Source organism: Hesperophylax consimilis, chromosome 7 (genome assembly GCF_061612785.1).
Source record: "Hesperophylax consimilis isolate HC1 chromosome 7, BYU_Hcon_1.0, whole genome shotgun sequence".
Classification (NCBI taxonomy): domain Eukaryota; kingdom Metazoa; phylum Arthropoda; class Insecta; order Trichoptera; family Limnephilidae; genus Hesperophylax; species Hesperophylax consimilis.
The window spans coordinates 39,098,933-39,116,972 of NC_142842.1; the positions used below are offsets into that span (position 1 = coordinate 39,098,933).

The 18,040-nt window shown below is 33.1% G+C and overlaps 1 protein-coding gene across 1 annotated transcript in view; it reads right to left on the bottom strand.

Moving 5' to 3' along the window:
* The window catches only part of LOC149422742 (BTB/POZ domain-containing protein 6-B-like), a 69,568-nt gene extending 66,974 nt beyond the window's left edge, over positions 1 to 2,594 (bottom strand). The window contains exon 1 of the mRNA XM_089633936.1: positions 2,114 to 2,594. The gene's annotated coding sequence lies outside the window, so the exon portion shown is untranslated. The remainder of the gene's footprint in view (positions 1 to 2,113) is intronic.
* Positions 2,595 to 18,040: the final 15,446 nt, after the last annotated feature.

Genomic DNA, 18,040 nt, shown 5'->3' on the forward strand with positions numbered 1-18,040 from the left:
TTTTTGGTGACCGGATAACTCATCAAAACGACAATTCAACACACCTATACAAAGTGTTATAAAGTTATGAAAAGTGATGAAACAAAAACTAGGTTAAATAGGTTACATCGGTAACTATTAAACCTAGTTTTTGTTTCATCACTTTATATCATCTTTTAAAGGTGTGTTGAATTGTCATTTTGAAGAGTTATCATGGAACCATTACAGTGCCACCTGTGTTTGCCAAATGAAGCCTTTGTAATCATTATTTTTACCTTTGGCGTTTTAGCGAGATAACTGTTTTGAGTTATTTATGTCTAAATATTTGATCAAATGAAAAAAATGTCGTTCAAAAAATCAATCAATGTTGACAAGTGAGTCGTAAGGCGTTGTATTTTATGGTAACAATATATTCTGATAAAGTCACAGATTTCTGAGAAGTTTGAAAGCAGTCAAATATACGAAAAGAAATGGTTTTCCCAACACTAAACTCTAGCCATTGATTCTGTGCACGAAGAAAATTGCTCTTCAAATTATTAGTAATTCTGGTTAACAACGGGATTGCAGGCCTTACGAACGAAATAGCAGGTTTATTGATAAACGTTTAGTTAATTACGAATATATTATCATGATGTCGAAACACGTGTTCATGAAAATCCAAATATTTTTACATTTCAACGTAAATTCTTTGTATCGTCATGATATATTATCAAGGCAAATCGATAAAAAATTCTTAATTTTTTTATTAATTAATTTATTTATTCACGCCTTGAAGGCTTTTACATGTATACATTGTTATAGGTAAGTTGTTCAGGAGTACAGTAATAAGTGTATAGTACATATGAACAATATAAGCAGGTAGTATACAGATTCAATAATTGTATATAATAACAAGAGTACAAAATAAGTACGGCACTATGAGAGTACTTACAGAGCAATGTGTAGTAACTTTGTTGATATTTATAAAAATAAACATGAACAGTTTGTTGTAAAGCATACTTTGTATTTAGCAGACTTATTGCACCAGATTGGGTGTTTTTTATAGAACATAGATTTATTAATAAAGTCTGTTTATTTATCGTAAGGGCGAAAATCGATTTCTATCCGTGCGTGACGTATACATGAGTTTTAACAGTGAACTATCTTTACCTGAAAGTTAGTTAATGCGCACATCCATACTAAAGCATAACGCATAACTCTGATTTCATTTAATACTTGCTGTACCCCGCTACGTATTGCTATGGCTCAGTCTATCTATGCAGATATGGAAAAATACTACGTTTTGCTTTTACGTCTAACATATGGCATGGTTAAAAAAAATCATGTTTTTTCAACAGATTACACATAACAAAACAACATGTATTTACCTGTCACAGGTGACATCCATATAAAATAGGTATATAAAAACATACGCGTATTCGAATGCAACGTTCTGTCACAATTTCAAAGCAATCTATGAAGAACTTTCGGAGATTTAAGATTTTCAACAAACGAACATTTACATTGTAGATTACATCTTATATCCATTTAATAAACTAATTATTCTTGCATTGCAATAATAAAGCATAGTACGTAGAAGAGGACCTTACCTAATAATAATTTAGTTATGAATATTGCCTTGTCAAATTCAGATATCAAAAAAATAATATTTTAGATGACGTGTTTTTCAATTTTAAGCCTTACTCTAAACCCTTTTAAAATTTTAAGTGTTTTTTTTAATATATATATTCAATAATATTATCATTCGATTTATAAAATGTAGGTCACGATTGTAAAAATAAATAATATGGTGGTATGAAGATAACGAAAAAAGGAAAAAAATAATAATAATTGATTATGTATTTGAATTATAACAAACAATAACAATATTTATATTTGTTGATTTGAAATCAAAAAACCTCAGAAGAATTCGATTGTCAAAAACAAGCCTTAAAAAAGGTAAATATTTGGGTGGCGGCAAGGGTAAAAAAATGGCCATCACGTAAAGTCATAATAGTCTAAAAATTTCATTAAATGGCCATATTTTACAACATTTTTCATAAAATCTTATCGTAATCGAATAGTTAATAATAAATTAATCATTTTGGAATGATTTCATACGGTTTTAATGGTGAAAATTGAAATTTAGACTCACCCGATTCACGTCGATAGAGCTTTCGGCCGCACCTCTGTAGATTCTGCGCAGAGGCGAGGAGAATTTTCCACTTTCCCACTATCTCCTCCCACTCCCCTAGCGAAAACAGATGTTCGATCACTTCCCGCGGAAGCTTCAAACCTTACCCCATCAAACAAAACAAGTTTTTATAGGCATCTCAAAGTGAGCTTTCGCGGTTATCTTGCAAGGCGTTTGCAATCTGGATACCAACTTTGTATTGGCCTGCATTTTAAAGCTAAATAGTTCCAAATTCAGAGCTGATTCGATATTCAAATCAATAATCATAAAGGGTTTTAGTTGACTTTTCTTTCGGTGTTTTCGGATCGGTGTTTCGTCGTTACGAATCAGACCGGTATGCAAAAAGTCCGTGAAAAGCAGATTGCGATGTGTAAGTTAGTTAAACAGCAGGTTTCACGGTATATTTAGATCGTGCAAGTATTTCGCTCGTCCGCACGGGTGACCATCGGCTCGCACGAAAATAAACTGCCGAAAGTGCGCGCGATCATAACACCGCCATGTTCGCGTCGACGGTCGCCATGGCAACCGCGCATGCGTACCGCCATATCAATAATATAAACACGCGGGAAATGATTCAGTGATTTTCAGCCTTGTACTTACTTTTGTTCTTCAGTTATTATTTTGTAAAGAGAACGATTTTATTCTAATTATTGCTGTTCCGGTAGAAGATCGGAGCACTTGATTATTTTTTATGTTCGCGGTTGAATGATTTTCTTTTCTTCATAGAATGGATGTTGTTTTTATACCTTGATATATCAAATAGCGTTTCTTAGCTATCCCTATTATCGAAATCGGTTTATATAAAAAAGATTGTCTGTGGCAGGCTTCCACTTTTATTTTTATACATATCTACGGTTTTCTCTCGAGGTCAGGTTGAACCGACCTTTTCTGCCCAGAGTCAAGGGTTTTTTGTGTCCCTTTTGAAAAACTTTTGCGTTTAAAATTTATCGTTCTCTTTGCGTTTTTATTTACTAGCTGAATTATTACTCTGTACAATTGCAACGGAAGATGCTCCGAGGAACTTGCGCCATGTATACCTTCGGCATCGGTGCATAGTCGGGAAACACGTCAAACGCGTGCCCAGCATATGTACACGGTTGACATTTGTCACATAAGAAAGGGTTGTTTCCGTGGAACGATTTTCCGGCCTCTGTGTTTCTTCCCTCCTACAACATGTTCACTCCTTCCACTCCTCAAAAAGACCCTCCACACAGCATCCCCATCGACGAAAGAATATATATATATAGGGATTTGCTAAGGAAGTGCAAAGTGTAAACGGTAGGTTTATAGTTCATAGTCATAGTACGATGTAACCATGCACAATGGGTAAGTAATGTGAAGGCTTGTATGGAAACGGTCATTATGCGTACATGGTTACAACTTACAACTAATACTGTTGACAATGCGCGTTTTGGACGTTGTTTGTATGCAGACCTTCATTCCCAATAGGTTGTTGTATACTTTGATTGACAAAGAATGTGTTTGTTTATTTGCTGAGGGAGTTAAGAAGATTGTTGTAAATGTTGCTTTAAGACTCTTATGCAGATAGGTAGGTACATATTATTTTGTGAAAAAATCTATTTCTTTATTTGGTGACTACTTATTGAAATATATGTAAATTAGCTCATTGCATAATATATGTCGGAGCTTTATAGATTTAAAACTAATTAATAACAGGTATAGGTAAATCATTTTAAAGAGACCCTTACTTGTCTTGTGGTGTACTGGATGCATAACACTTTATTTAATTTAAAAATTATTTAGGTAATGTTATGAACAAAATTTGAAGAAAAAAACATTGTCGAATTGAATCGTGAGTCTAAATTAAACGTCTCTACGCACACAAAATCTATGGGCATTCGCGGGGTAAGAGAGGACTGCGGCGGGTGTTATATCTATGTTTTGGTAATGCCGAAACGTTAACTATATGAAATTCCCTCGATAGAAAAAAAAATCGCAAAGTAAGCTCCGTAAATTATATAAAACACGTTTTGTTCTGTTATTTAATATATATACATATACACATATATTTTTTTTATTATTTTAATATAGATCGTATGGGTTACATTGATACATACATATTTTGCAAAATATAATATTTAGGTTAATAATTGGTCATGTATACCTTATCAGAAAAGAGGAGCTCTTGTGCCTGATAAGGGAGCCACGGTTCTTACTTAGATTCTATGTTATAATATTATGTTATGTGTAAACTATATATAATAATATGTATATATTTTTTTTACTATAATTTTTTTTGGAAAAAAAGTTTGATTTTATTTATTTGTTCTTGTTGGTTCGTAATACAGCGCAATTCGAAAGGGAGATTATTGTAGTTTTTTATGGCTTGGTAAATATAATGGTTTTGCATTTGAGTTGTTTTAAAGATTGGCGTGATAAATTGATTTCCATTTCTCATCAGTTTGTAAAATTCTTGATATTCTGTGTTATTTTTTTCTTTACACATTTTTATAATGGAAGTTTGCTTAAATATATCATCAATATTTGGTACTGGAAACAATTTAAAAATAATTTTTGTTGGGAAAGTAGAGTTTTTTTTAAGTATTACCTTTATAATGATTTTTGAAGTGAAACTTCTTTAGGCGCGTAATGGATTTTCGATGGACGGAGTAAAACCGAGTCAGGATCGACACGAAAATGCGGGTACCCCCACCACCGCTCACCGTTCACTGTCCCTCTCTCACCATATGCGCTTGTTGAGGTGGGGGAGCCGCTCACGAACGTTCTCTCTCTTCTCTTCTTTCCTCTCTCTCAGACACCAGCGAACTGCGCCACGCCAAGCATCAGCTGCTTGGTTAGTATACTGCGTCGTGAGTGTAATACGAGTGAAATACGTAATTGATTGTGGTTCATACGGTTTAACAAAAGAAGTTTCACTTCTGTCTTGCGTAGGCTTGACACACCCACTTTTTTTTTATATGTTATGGGCATGAAAAAATTAACAGTGTATCTTTAAATGCAACTAAAACATTTGTCTGGAGATTTTTGCTCTATTCCAAACGAGTCGTGTTATATTAAAAAAATGTGTTTTCCAAGAATATAATATATGAGGACGATTCTCTTTTTTTTTCCTCCTCAATACTGAACCACCCCCCCCCCACCCTTATATACGCCCTTGCACTTGTACCTACTAACCGAAAATCTATTTATAGTTCCAACTTATGCTATACGTACACAAATAAAGTACGTTGATAAATTGAGTAGGTACTTAAACGAGATTTCGATTTTTTCAGTTCTGTATATAATCAATCACTAATCAATCTAATCATATTTGCTGATTTATAAATATTACTCTATACAATGTTAACTATCATTGTACTTGGAAATGTATTTTAAGAAGGCTTATGTGAATTATCCTTTGTCCTTGAGTTATACTGCGAAGAAATATTATTTCCATAAGAAGCCATAGACGATTAAACATTAACCCCTTTATTTGAAAACGTTATGTCAGAACAGTGAAAAACTTGACTTGTCACCATGGCGTTTGTTTGATTTAAACGGTCTTAAACCAGGCTCAAGGGCGGCTTTACCACAGAAATATTGAACCGGCGTGTAAGAATCTAAGTAAGCCTTAAAATCTTTGTTATCATTGCCTACCAACTGTACCACAATCAGAATACTCAATTTAGAATTTTAAAGATACACGAGACAGCTAAATACAGTAGCCAAGTACAATAGTTAGTAAACGTAAGTAGGAAGTGAGTAAGTAAGTTTAGTTATGACGAGTGTGTCGCTAATGCGGGGTTTTCGGGTCATAGCTTCCGGCAGAACTGCGCTAAGGGTAGGTAGAACAGGGCCGGACTACAACCTTTTGCGCCACGTATCTGTTAAAGTGGTGACCCCGACGAAAACCCATGTGAGAGCTAAACAATAATAACCTACTAGTGCAGTGTTCCGCAAACTTTTAATGTTCACGGTACACCTAACTAATCAAGAAATTTTAACGGTACACCAAAGAAAAAAAAAACAAGGTAAATTTTGGATAGGATTGGCTAGGCTTATTAAGTTATTACGAATAACGGTGAATTTTGAGGTTAAACTACGAAAGCTGCATGTCATCATAATTTTAAAAAAACATCCCAGGTTTTGAATGGTTTGTTTGGCAAAGCAGGGTTTGTGTAATTATGATTGATATTTATCACAATATAACAGTGAAAGAATGACCGCGAACTTTCACCGAATCGGTTCGAGAAGTGAATTTTAATTTTACGCAATTGATAATTAAAATGCATCTTTTTCCACCAAGCCAAAAAGTTTCCTTTTATAGTAATTACGGCATATCCAAAGTTTTTTTCTAAAAATTATTCGTAATAAGCGTGGCCACTCCGAACCAAAATTTACCAAAAACAATATTTTATTAATATTTATTGTTAAAATCAATATAACATGAAAAGATGTTTAATGCGAAATGTGAGCCTTTTTAACTGAACACAGACGATCAAAATTTGTAACAATCGTTGATAACGCTGCTCGCATCTCTTCGTCGATCGTCCTCAGGCGTTCTCTTTTTTTTGACTTTATCGTTGTGAGAGTTGAAAACCCCAATTCGCATAAATAGGTCGTGGCAAATGGTAATAGAATTGCAATAGCTCGCTTTGACAGCAGTGGATACTCATTTTTGACATGGAGCCAAAAATGTGCTAACTCTGTTTCAGAAAATTTTAATTTTTGTGTCCGATCAGTTTTAAGCTCCATGAATTCTTCCTGCTCGTTTATTGGTAAATGTCCAAGGGAAATGCTTTTTGAAAATGGATTTCTTACCCAGTCCATAGGTTGCAGGTCACCCTTAGGAAAATAGGAGTTCATTTTTTCTGCTAACAGCTCCAAGTGTTTCACTATCAAAGCCTGCACTTTTTTTTCTGAATTGGCAGCCATGACATTTGGAAACATTTTGTTACTACCATTGGTAGCGTGGCTGATCCATAGCACCAACTTAGCGCGAAAGCTTTCAATCTTGTCAAAAGACGTTAAAATGTTACAATTTCTTCCTTTATTTTTTTTGTTCAGCTCATTTAATTGAGCGAATATGTCCGCCAGATATGCAAGTTTTGCTACCCATTCTTCTTTTTTAAATTTTATGTTGAAATATTTTAAAATCTTTTTTAATGTAATGTTGTCACGCGCATGCACCCCGATAGCTCGTGCGCAATCACGTGATAATGTAGCAATAGCACCCCACTTATGTAGTGTAGCACACGTGTTAATGTAGCGTATCGGCGTAACACACGGCCACTTCGCAGCGATCGAGTCCCACCCACGCCACCTCCGGCCGCCGCGCCGCACAGAAAAGTAAAGACCGATTTACAGAGCACTTTGTGAGAAGTGACGCGGTACTCGTGGCACACTTACAAATGGCCACGGCACACCAGTGTGCCGCGGAGCACACTTTGCGGAACACTGTACTAGTGGCTCATGTGAGAGCTAAACAATTATTTATTTATTAACGCCCAGAGGGCTTTTACATGTAGGTGGTACAATTTTGATGACAGACAATTTTGAAACATGAGAAAGAAATAATAAAAATAAAATAACATTCAAAAATAATATATGCAAGAAATAAAAATAAAAAGCACGAGAACATAAATTAAAAAATACAGCGATTTAACTGGTTTACAAAAATACAACTTCCATTTAGGAATAGTGTTGAAATAAATCTTTTACGTGATCCACAAAATTCGCAAAGTTAATATTAAATATATCGACATCACCTAAGTATTGGTTTCCCATAATGTGAAACCGTTGTATTGGGGAGTTCGCAATGTAATTGCGCTTAATAATTGTGTTGCAATAATAACCTAGTGGCTCCACAACATCGAGTACACACCCGTTTTCAATCAAACCTGGGTTGCTTGGTTCCTAAAACAAATACCTCATTCTCTCAACGCCAATTCTGGTACATCGTTCCGAAAATTTATAATACATTGAGTACAAACATAAAGTCGTATAATTCTAACTCCCTTTTTACTGACAGAATAAAACATTGGTTATTTGAAAGGGGACGAGCTTTCTACAAATAATCCAAACTCATAAAACTATTCAAAAAATAATATATGCATACATAAAAAAAATACTTACTCTTTCACACTTTCTTTTCAATTTTTTTCATGGCACGAATTTTAAACATGTAATTTCATCTCTATCTCCATCAAAATATTTTTTTCATTATTTCTCACCTTACTTTTAATTTCTATATTTGCATTTAGTTTTATTTATTCTTATATGCTTTTATCTTAGATTTTATTACTTTGTATCTGTTTATTATTATATTTTATTAATGAAATATTTTCTGTATGACTACCACAACACGGGCATTAGCCTAGTGCGATAATCAAAATAAAATGTACTGCATCATCGTGTAAATATTTATCAAATAAAAAATAAATGAAATATTTTGTGGTCAGTCAATACAACCGATTTTAGAAATATTGTAGGTGCTTTAATTCAATACTGCGAGTAGAACACATCTTGACCAATAATCGAGCATTTTTTAAAGTTATTTTATAAGTCAAGATATAAGCCAGGCCTATAAAAAAATACAGTGTGTCGCAAGCCTACGCACGACGGAAGTGAAACTTTTATTATTCTTCTCTCTCTCTCTTTTCATTTCATTCTCTCTTTTTTTCTGTCTATTGACATATTTATAAGTAGCATATGATAAAAATAAAAGTTATAAAAATATGGGATTCGAACCCGGGTCCTGCATAACGAGTGTCAAACGCTCTGCCTCTAGACCACGAGGAGAGATATTTCGCGCGACGCGGCGTTATCGGCCTTGATTAGTAATTTTAATGATTCAAAATAAAAATAATTAATCAAAATACCGAGCGACTCTACCGGCTCGATTTGTAAGCTATATTTCGACCAAAATATCATACAGGTACCGTAAAGTAAATTAAGTTTAAATTTAAAAATTTATCTAATTTTTTACTACATTATTACAAATCTTTGATAAAAAAATTAAAAGTTATAAAAATATGGGATTCGAACCCGGGTCCTGCATAACGAGTGTCGAACGTTCTGCCTCTAGACCGCGGTTATTACATATTCGACCAAAATATCATATAGTCAAAATATCTAAAAGTCGCAGCACGAGAGCATTTTATCACTTTAAAAAAAATTATTATTAAAAAAATCACAAAAAGAAAAAAAAATAGTTAAAGCGGGGATCGAACCTCGGTTCTTCACGACGACAATCGGGCGCTCTGCCTCTAGACCGCGAAGCTGAGTTTTTAAGTAGGTATATAATATTTTCCTAGGCTCCTATAGCGAAATGATCACGGTTTTTCATGACGGTCATGAGTTGGTTTTACTCCGGTCCTCGAAATTGCATAACGCGCGTAAAGAAGTTTCACTTCAAAACTGTTTTAAATTTCAAAATCATCAACTTACGACCCCCTTTTCGGTTACGGTTTTATTGTATATTGAGGAAAATTAAGTTCTTTAGAAAATGATCATATAACATATTTGTGCCTGAATGCAAAAAAATCCGGTTCTGGGGCACGAATAAATCCCTGAGCTGTGTAGTTAGTAATAATCCCTAGCTTTTAGGTTTTAGCACAGAGGTATGAAGGTATAGGAAGCCATAGTTAACAGAACAGACAGCAGCCCTTATTATGTTAAGTTTTGCTGAAACCTCATTGCCGCCTCGCCTCGCCGACATAATTAATGCGGATTGCTGTAAGTTAATGTCATGATTATTGTTATTGGGAGGTTATGGTATTATTATTTCGACCAACCTTTTCTTGTACATCAAATCTCCCGAGTAAAAATAAATACCGCCGACGGGAATTGAACCCGCACCTTCTGATGTATTGATATTTCAGGCGACTAATTATTGCCTATAATAATTTGTTATCCTTTTGTGCTATGCATAAAACCTTGTCTTATAAACATTAGTTTATCATTAAAAAAATAACTTTTTCTATATTCCAACTTTTGCAACGTTCAAATAGAACATATTTAGCTCCTTCCTTTAAACTCGGTTCAAATATATATTATGATTGCCGCTCAAATCTACGATAAAGAATTTTATCAAAATTTATTCAACGCCGATTTTCGGATGGTTTCACATTTCATTCAAATTGAACAGCGGTAATCAAAACGGTTGTTCTCTCATCATGAATCACTGTGAATCAAATTTGACAAAGGTTGAAACATTGAAACAAGCAGAAGGCAGGGATTAAATAGCATTTTTAACATGTTTTTAATTGTTATCCTATTCACAAAAAAGTAATAGCACACCAAAGTCGCATTATAATTTTCACTTTTTTTTTAAATAGTCCACCTAATTTTCTATTCAAATCAGTTTCATTATTTTACCGTACGAACCTGCATCGAGCTTATGATGTTAGTTTACATAATAGAATTTATAATATTATTTGAAGTGTATTTGAACTTGAAAAGCTCAGTGAAAGTGGTGCAGTTGATTAGCAGGTGTTGGCTCACTTTCATAATATTTTTTTCTTCTGATTGCTTGTAAATAACACGGCCAAAAAAGTGAATAAAAAACTGCGTAAAACCAAAATTTAATTTATATTTAAGCTATATTTTTTTTTACTATAATGTTTGGAAAAAAAATTGTTTATCACAAATTTTCTTTGTATTATTTTTGTTTGTTTTGTTTTTGAATCTTTATTTAGATGTACGCAAATTTTTTCATACATCTAGTAGGAAAATATAAAAAATACAAAAAATAACAATTACATTTTAAGAGAAAAAGATAAATACACAAAATTATATTATACAAGATATCTAGGTGACTAAAATAATATTGGTGAGTATGTTCAACAATCAAAAATTATTTTTTACATATTAAGCACATGTCCTACGAAAAGTGTTAAGGCTTGTGGCTTCATTTATGACATTTGGTAGGTTATTATAAAGTTTAGTTTTGGGAAGCCTAAAATCTGTGCGTCTTCTCGTAGGATAATTGTGAACATTTTCATGGTACATAACATTTCTTTGCAGATAATTTGGGAGCATATTATTTTGAAGCTTATACATCATTGTTAACGTATTATATATTATAATATGTTGTTTGGTTGTCATCATATTTAAATTTTGTAACATAATTTTAACTCTAGTAAAAATGTTGCATTTTAAAATCATCCTCATCCCCCTATTTTGTATAACCTGGAGTTTATTATTTTGGGCTTCGTTACATAAGAATAAAACACAACAATAATTTAAATGCGGAGTAACAATAGAATTGTAAACAAGGCGCGTTGTCTTTAGATCCAAGCTATTGATCCTTTTTAGGAATCCAACTTTTTTAGCAATTATGGTTAGTACACTTCGCATGTAGTTGTTTGGTGTTAGAGTTTTTACCATCTAACTTGCACAGTAAGCCATTGTTGGGAAGTATGTATGTATGTATTTGATGTATTGTTGTAAATAAAGTTATTGCTAATCGTCGTAGGAACCTAACCTACACTGCTATTGCGATAATAATGTTTAATTCTGATTCATTACGTCTATGGTTAACTGTAGTGCTAAGATCTGAAATTTCCGCGTCCCTTATAAACTAGCCGAAAAATTAATAGGAGTTGTTTAAAGCCACAATAAATAGATTTAAATTAAAGTTTAAACCTTCTACGTTTTGTGGGATCAAAAGTTTTAGTTAAGATTTCAAAGTGTGAGTGATTTTTGCGCAAAAACTAATTAAAGTAAAAAAATATTAAATGTCAAGTTGAGTGACTTTGTCTATGCAATAAAACAAATATTAAATAGTGATTGCCACCATCAATTTTTCATCAAGCATAATTAAAGAGGGGCATTTGTGAACTTACTAAAATAGTGATGTCTAGCACACGTAGCAAAACCCCAATAATTTCGGAAGATAAATTGAACATGGATAAGATTATTGAATACATTGATAAAAAATTTGAAACCCTGAAAAAAGATATATTTACAAAAATTGATTTACAAACTACAGAAACTACAAAAAGTATTGATTTTATCAGTGCTCAATACGATGAGATGTTAAAAAAAATTGAGGTCTCAAATAATTTAAATCGAGCGATTCAAACAGATTTTGAAAATATAAAAAAAGACCAAATGGAAAAAAATATGATTATTAAAAAACTTGAAATCCGACTTTCTGATTTGGAAACGTTATCAAAATCTAATAGTTTGGAAATAGCAGGAATTCCACAACAAAACCGCGAACAACCTGTGGAAATTGTTAAAAAAGTTGCTGCCGCAGCAGGAATCCACCTCTTACACACTGATATAACTGACGTCACGAGAGTCTCAGACAGACGAAATGAAGCCCCTCCTAAACTTCTTGTGACCTTTTCCGATAAAAGAAAAAGAGATTCCCTCCTTGATAAGAAAAAGGAAATAAATTATAATGAAATCAAGGATCTGGCGACATCTCGAATCTTCATCGGGGAAGAATTAAGCCCGTATCATAAAGAAATCCTATGGAAAACAAAACAATTATCAAAAGAAAAAAATTACCAATATGTATGGTACAAACAGGGTAAAGTTATGATACGCAAAAAACAAGATGATAAAATTATCTACATTAAGCACCTTGATGATATGGTGAAAATAATTTAGTGAATAATATGAACAACATTACTTAATCCACTTAATAATTTAAATTGAGAAAATGAATAACGCACTAACAACAAACATACCAAACATATCATCCATAAACAATAATTTTAACATAATGCACCAGAATATTAGAAGTATCAATAAAAACTTTGATGAACTACAAATATTGATGAAAAGCTTAAATTTAAAATGGGATATTATTATTCTTACTGAATGTTGGCTAACTGATAAATACTACCCCCTACAAATTGGGAATTATGTCCCTTACTCTACAATAATGAACAACACAAAAAATGATGGTGTCATCGTATATATTAAAGAAGATATAGAAGCTGATGTCAGAGAGATCTGTATCAATAATGCAAACTGTCTAAGTATATCAATCGGTAATGACACAACAATACTCGCAATTTATAGATCTCCTTCTACACAAAATCTAGAACCATTCCTCAACTCCTTATCTAATCAACTAAGTCTACTAAAAAGAACTAAAGATGTATTTATCATCGGTGATATAAATATTGATATTCTTGAAAATGGCCATCCAAAAAAATTTGATTATATGCAAACACTAGCATACCATGGATATAAAAGCCTAATTGATGAACCAACACGTGTATATAATGAAAGCAAAACTTGCATTGATCATATCTTTTGTAAAACTAATAGAAAAACTCAAGCCATTATTTGTACTACCACACTGACAGACCATTATACAATAATTCTATCAATTACAAAAAAAAATACATATGTAAACCAAAAAAAGAAATCACTCCTAACGAAATCTGAAACAAATTGGGAAAACGTCAAATGCGAGTTAACAGTGAATGACTGGACAAGCCTTCTGGAAAAAGATGATACTGATACTGCTTGGAGTTATTTTATAGAAGTTTTACAGAACATTATCCTATCAAACACCAAAACCATAGAAAAAAAGTTATCTCATAAAAATTTACACATTAAACCTTGGATTAGTCAGAATATTATAAACTCAATCAGAAAAAGAGATGAACTGCACAAAAAAGTCAAAAACAACCCTTATGATATCCTAACACTTCGATTCTACAAAAGATATCGTAATACATGTAAAAATGTAATACGTTATGCTAAAGAAACATTCTATAAAAACAAGATTGATGAATGTAATAATGATTCACGTAAACTCTGGCAGATCATAAATGAAATAACTAATGCTAAAGCCTCACATAATGACAATAGCATTAAGGAATTAAACATTGATGAGATTCCCACATCTTTTACAGAACACCCGGACAAACTTCTTGACTTTATAAACAACTATTTTTGCAATATAGGCTCAAACTTAGCAAATAAAATTAAACAAAATTCAATTAGTACTATCGAAAATACAGTGAGGATTGACGATGTAAATCAAGAAAACAGCCTCAATATTGTCAAGATAACAAGTGATGAAATAAGAAATATTATAGCCTCCCTAAATATAAATACTTCATCGGGAAATGAACTGATATCAAGCAAATCAATTAAATATCTACAAAATGAGTTAATCCACCCACTGACGTATCTTATAAATCTGTCAATATCAAATGGTATTTTTCCTGCTTGTCTTAAAATTGCTACGATCATTCCAATATATAAAAACGGTCCCAAAAATGATGTATCAAACTATCGACCAATTAGTATTTTAACTACACTATCAAAAATATTAGAAAAAGTTATAAAAAAACAAATGCTTACATTTTTGGATTCTAATAAAATATTATCATCTACGCAGTATGGTTTTAGGGAAAACCTGGGTACTGGTGACGCTATAGCTAATGTAACAAATACAATTATTAGAAAATTGGATGAAGGCAAAAAATGCCTAGCAGTTTTCATTGATCTTCAAAAAGCTTTCGATACCATTGACCACGAAATACTGTATTTAAAACTAAAAAAAAATGGAATAACCGAAACAACCCTAAACCTACTTAGAAGTTACTTAACGGGAAGAGAACAATTTGTACAAATTGGTAAAAGAAGGAGCAAAACTCTACCAATTAAGTACGGTGTCCCCCAGGGAAGCGTATTAGGACCTATACTATTTCTAATTTACATAAAGGACCTTATGAATCTTCCCATCAAAGGAAACATAATGAGCTTTGCAGATGACACTGTAATTTTATTCCATGAACAAGATTGGACAAGCACATATAAGGAGGCTGAACATGGCCTAACTGTTCTTCAAAACTGGCTTAAAGCAAACTCCCTTACATTAAATGTGAATAAAACCAAATATTTAATTTTCTCCAAAAACAAAAGAGGACAACCAATGAATGAGCATATACTCAAACTACATGAATGTCAAAAAAAATTTCCTCAATGTTCCTGCTCGATTATAACTCAAACCAAAAGCATAAAATATCTTGGTATTGAAATTGACGATAAACTACACTGGGATTCACACATTGATCGTACTTCAAAAAAGTTAACTAAACTCATCTACTTCTTCAAAAAATTACGGAACATTTTGTCAGCTAGGGATTTAAAGAGAGTTTACTATGCTTTATGCCACTCCAAATTGGAATATGGAATAATAGGATGGGGCTCAGCAGTATCAAAACATATAAAACAGCTGAAGGTAACTCAGAATTGCATCATAAAGACCATACTAAAGGTTCCCATAAGGACATCAACAACAGAAATTTTTAAACAATTTGACGTTCCAAGCATACAGAAAATCTATGCCAAAAACATTTTGGTACAACACCTCAAAAATAATTCTCAGGAAAACACCTCACATACTCATAATACCAGAGCCAAACAAACAGAGATACTAACTATACCAAAGTGTAACTCTACCTTTGGACAAAGAAGCTCTGAATTTTTAGCAGTAAAGGTATATAACAAACTCCCACTTAGTATCAAACAAATCAAAACAAAAAACAACTGCATTAAGAACATTAAATCTTGGCTTAAGGAATTACCGGAAAAAGAACTTACTAGCATATTTAAAACATCGTCGTAGAAGTTTCTGGAAACCCTTACCCAAAACATGAAGTCGAACCATAGAAGTCGCTGAAAAATTATTCAAAACCTAGTCCCCCTCAGCACAGGATCTCCTAGTGAGGAGGACTATAAAAATCTATATCAATTAATCATATAAATATATATAATTCTTATAAAAATGTTTAAAAAAATGTAATATAGTAACTAAATAAAAAAAAATAAAAAAAAAAAAAAAAATCTTAATGTCCTGAAATTTGCAAACCATTTCCGGTCTGTATTTTCTAGGCCGACGCAAATATTTTCAGCCCTCAGCGTTAATTCCCTAATGACTTATATATTTTTAGGATATCCTTTTTAAAAATAAAATAAAAAAGGTTTATTTATTACATGCATCAAATCGGATTCTATTTCACTGTTTCATAATAAATAATAGGTATCTCGCAGAGCGACAGTTATTTGACAAACCGGACAAGCCCAACACAAAATAGAAACTGGAACATTGCACTGTAAACAAACATAAAAAAATGCAGCTAAAATGTAAAATCTGAATGTGGGTCAATATGATGTATAAATAGCTTTATATATGGCCGTTTCCCTCAACTTGCAGTCGGTGGCAAAGGTAGGTGTACGTGACCACTGGTAGCCACTGGTGGCCACTGGCCAGTAGAGCTGCGTTAGGGTGGCCTACTAGGCACCCACCTAGTAAGCATGATCAATGAAAAGCGCCCTTTAGGTGAGCACTCAACGGTGCTACATAAAGATGCCCATTTATTTTACAAAAGCGATAAAAGTTTAAAAAAATGGTACAAAAATAACTCAGGACAGTGACAATTCAAAACAACTTTGATCAAAGAGATACAAATTGATGAAAAAATTATGAATAACCTAAACTAACCTAACCTTACGTAACCTACCTTTTTCATCACTTTTCACGACTTTATATCACGTGTCAAAAGTGTGTTGAATTGTCACTGTTTTGAGTTATCCGATCACCTACATAAATACACACTTTCCAACAATCTACAGACCTGTGCTGATGATGGACTGAAAACCTGTCCGAAACGTTGGCTAAATAAGAAGGAAGCGGCATAATTACCTAAAAAATAGTCACGATAAGTTTTAACCTTGCTTGAATTTAATTTTTTTGTTATAAAACCATATTTAAAAAATATATATATATATTTCCACAACACAAAAGTAGTAGGTATTAAATATTTACGTTACCTGCATTCACGTGTTATGTTGAGACCCTTGCAAAATCAAATACCACTTCAACACAAATACCCCTTCTAGTATCAAAAATCGAATAAATTTGTCGGTCCAGTCCACGGAGGAAAGAAAGAAATTGAGAACTTTCCTTAGAGGTCCAGCCCGACCTACATGTCTATAGCTGGTGACTAGTGTGTAGTAGAGTTATTGGTGGGTAGGAACTTGGTATTTAGGTCACCCTCTAACTCCAGCCATTAAAGTTGCAGCAGATTTGGCAGCGGCCATTTTCCAGCCCGGGAAACACGGAAACGGAAAACAAACCCATTTGACACATCTTTCTCTTTGGCGCGCTTTTGTTTTGTCGCGTTAATATTTTTGCAAGCTTTCTTTGTCACTTCTTTTGATGTTTATTGGGTATAAATGTAAATGTTTTATAATGTAGGTACCTACCTACTAGGCTAACCGTTCGAGTTTTGTATAAAAATGTTTAGTAGTCCCAAAGAGAGATTTTCTGTCTCTATCGTTTCCATGCAAAACGTGTGAGAATTAAAAGGACGATCGCCGTTGACGTACGTATGACCTCTCTCTGGGATTAATTTATGTGTCTTATTTTCAATAGTTAAAATGAATGAAATAGTTCGTGAGAGAAACGGAAATCACGTATCAAATAGTACCTTTGATCTATAAACATCAGTTGTGTAAATTTCAGGAATCCAGAAATCATCTTACTTACATCTGTTTTTTTTTTAATGTGAACAGGTAGGTACGCTGTCCTTGATCTACCGGAATTGCAATGGAAGAAGCTCCTAGCGTCAATGATCCCTTCGGAACCGGTGCATAGTCGGGAAAAACACGCCAAACGCGCGCCCAACATACTCGTATGTACGCTGTAGAATGCGGGTTAACCCCAAAAATGATTCCTCAAGAAGATATCTCCTCTCCATCTAAAAAAAACTTCGCTACAACTTTTACCGTCTACGCAACGGGCTGTTGAATTTGTGTGTTCGAATTACAATTTCCTTTAAGATTAGGAGGAGAAAGACAAGATGTTGGGCAAAGGGACGAAAAACAGTCTTAAAATGTCTGCATAGTTTGTCAAGTTAGAAATATTGTCAATATTAACTAGGC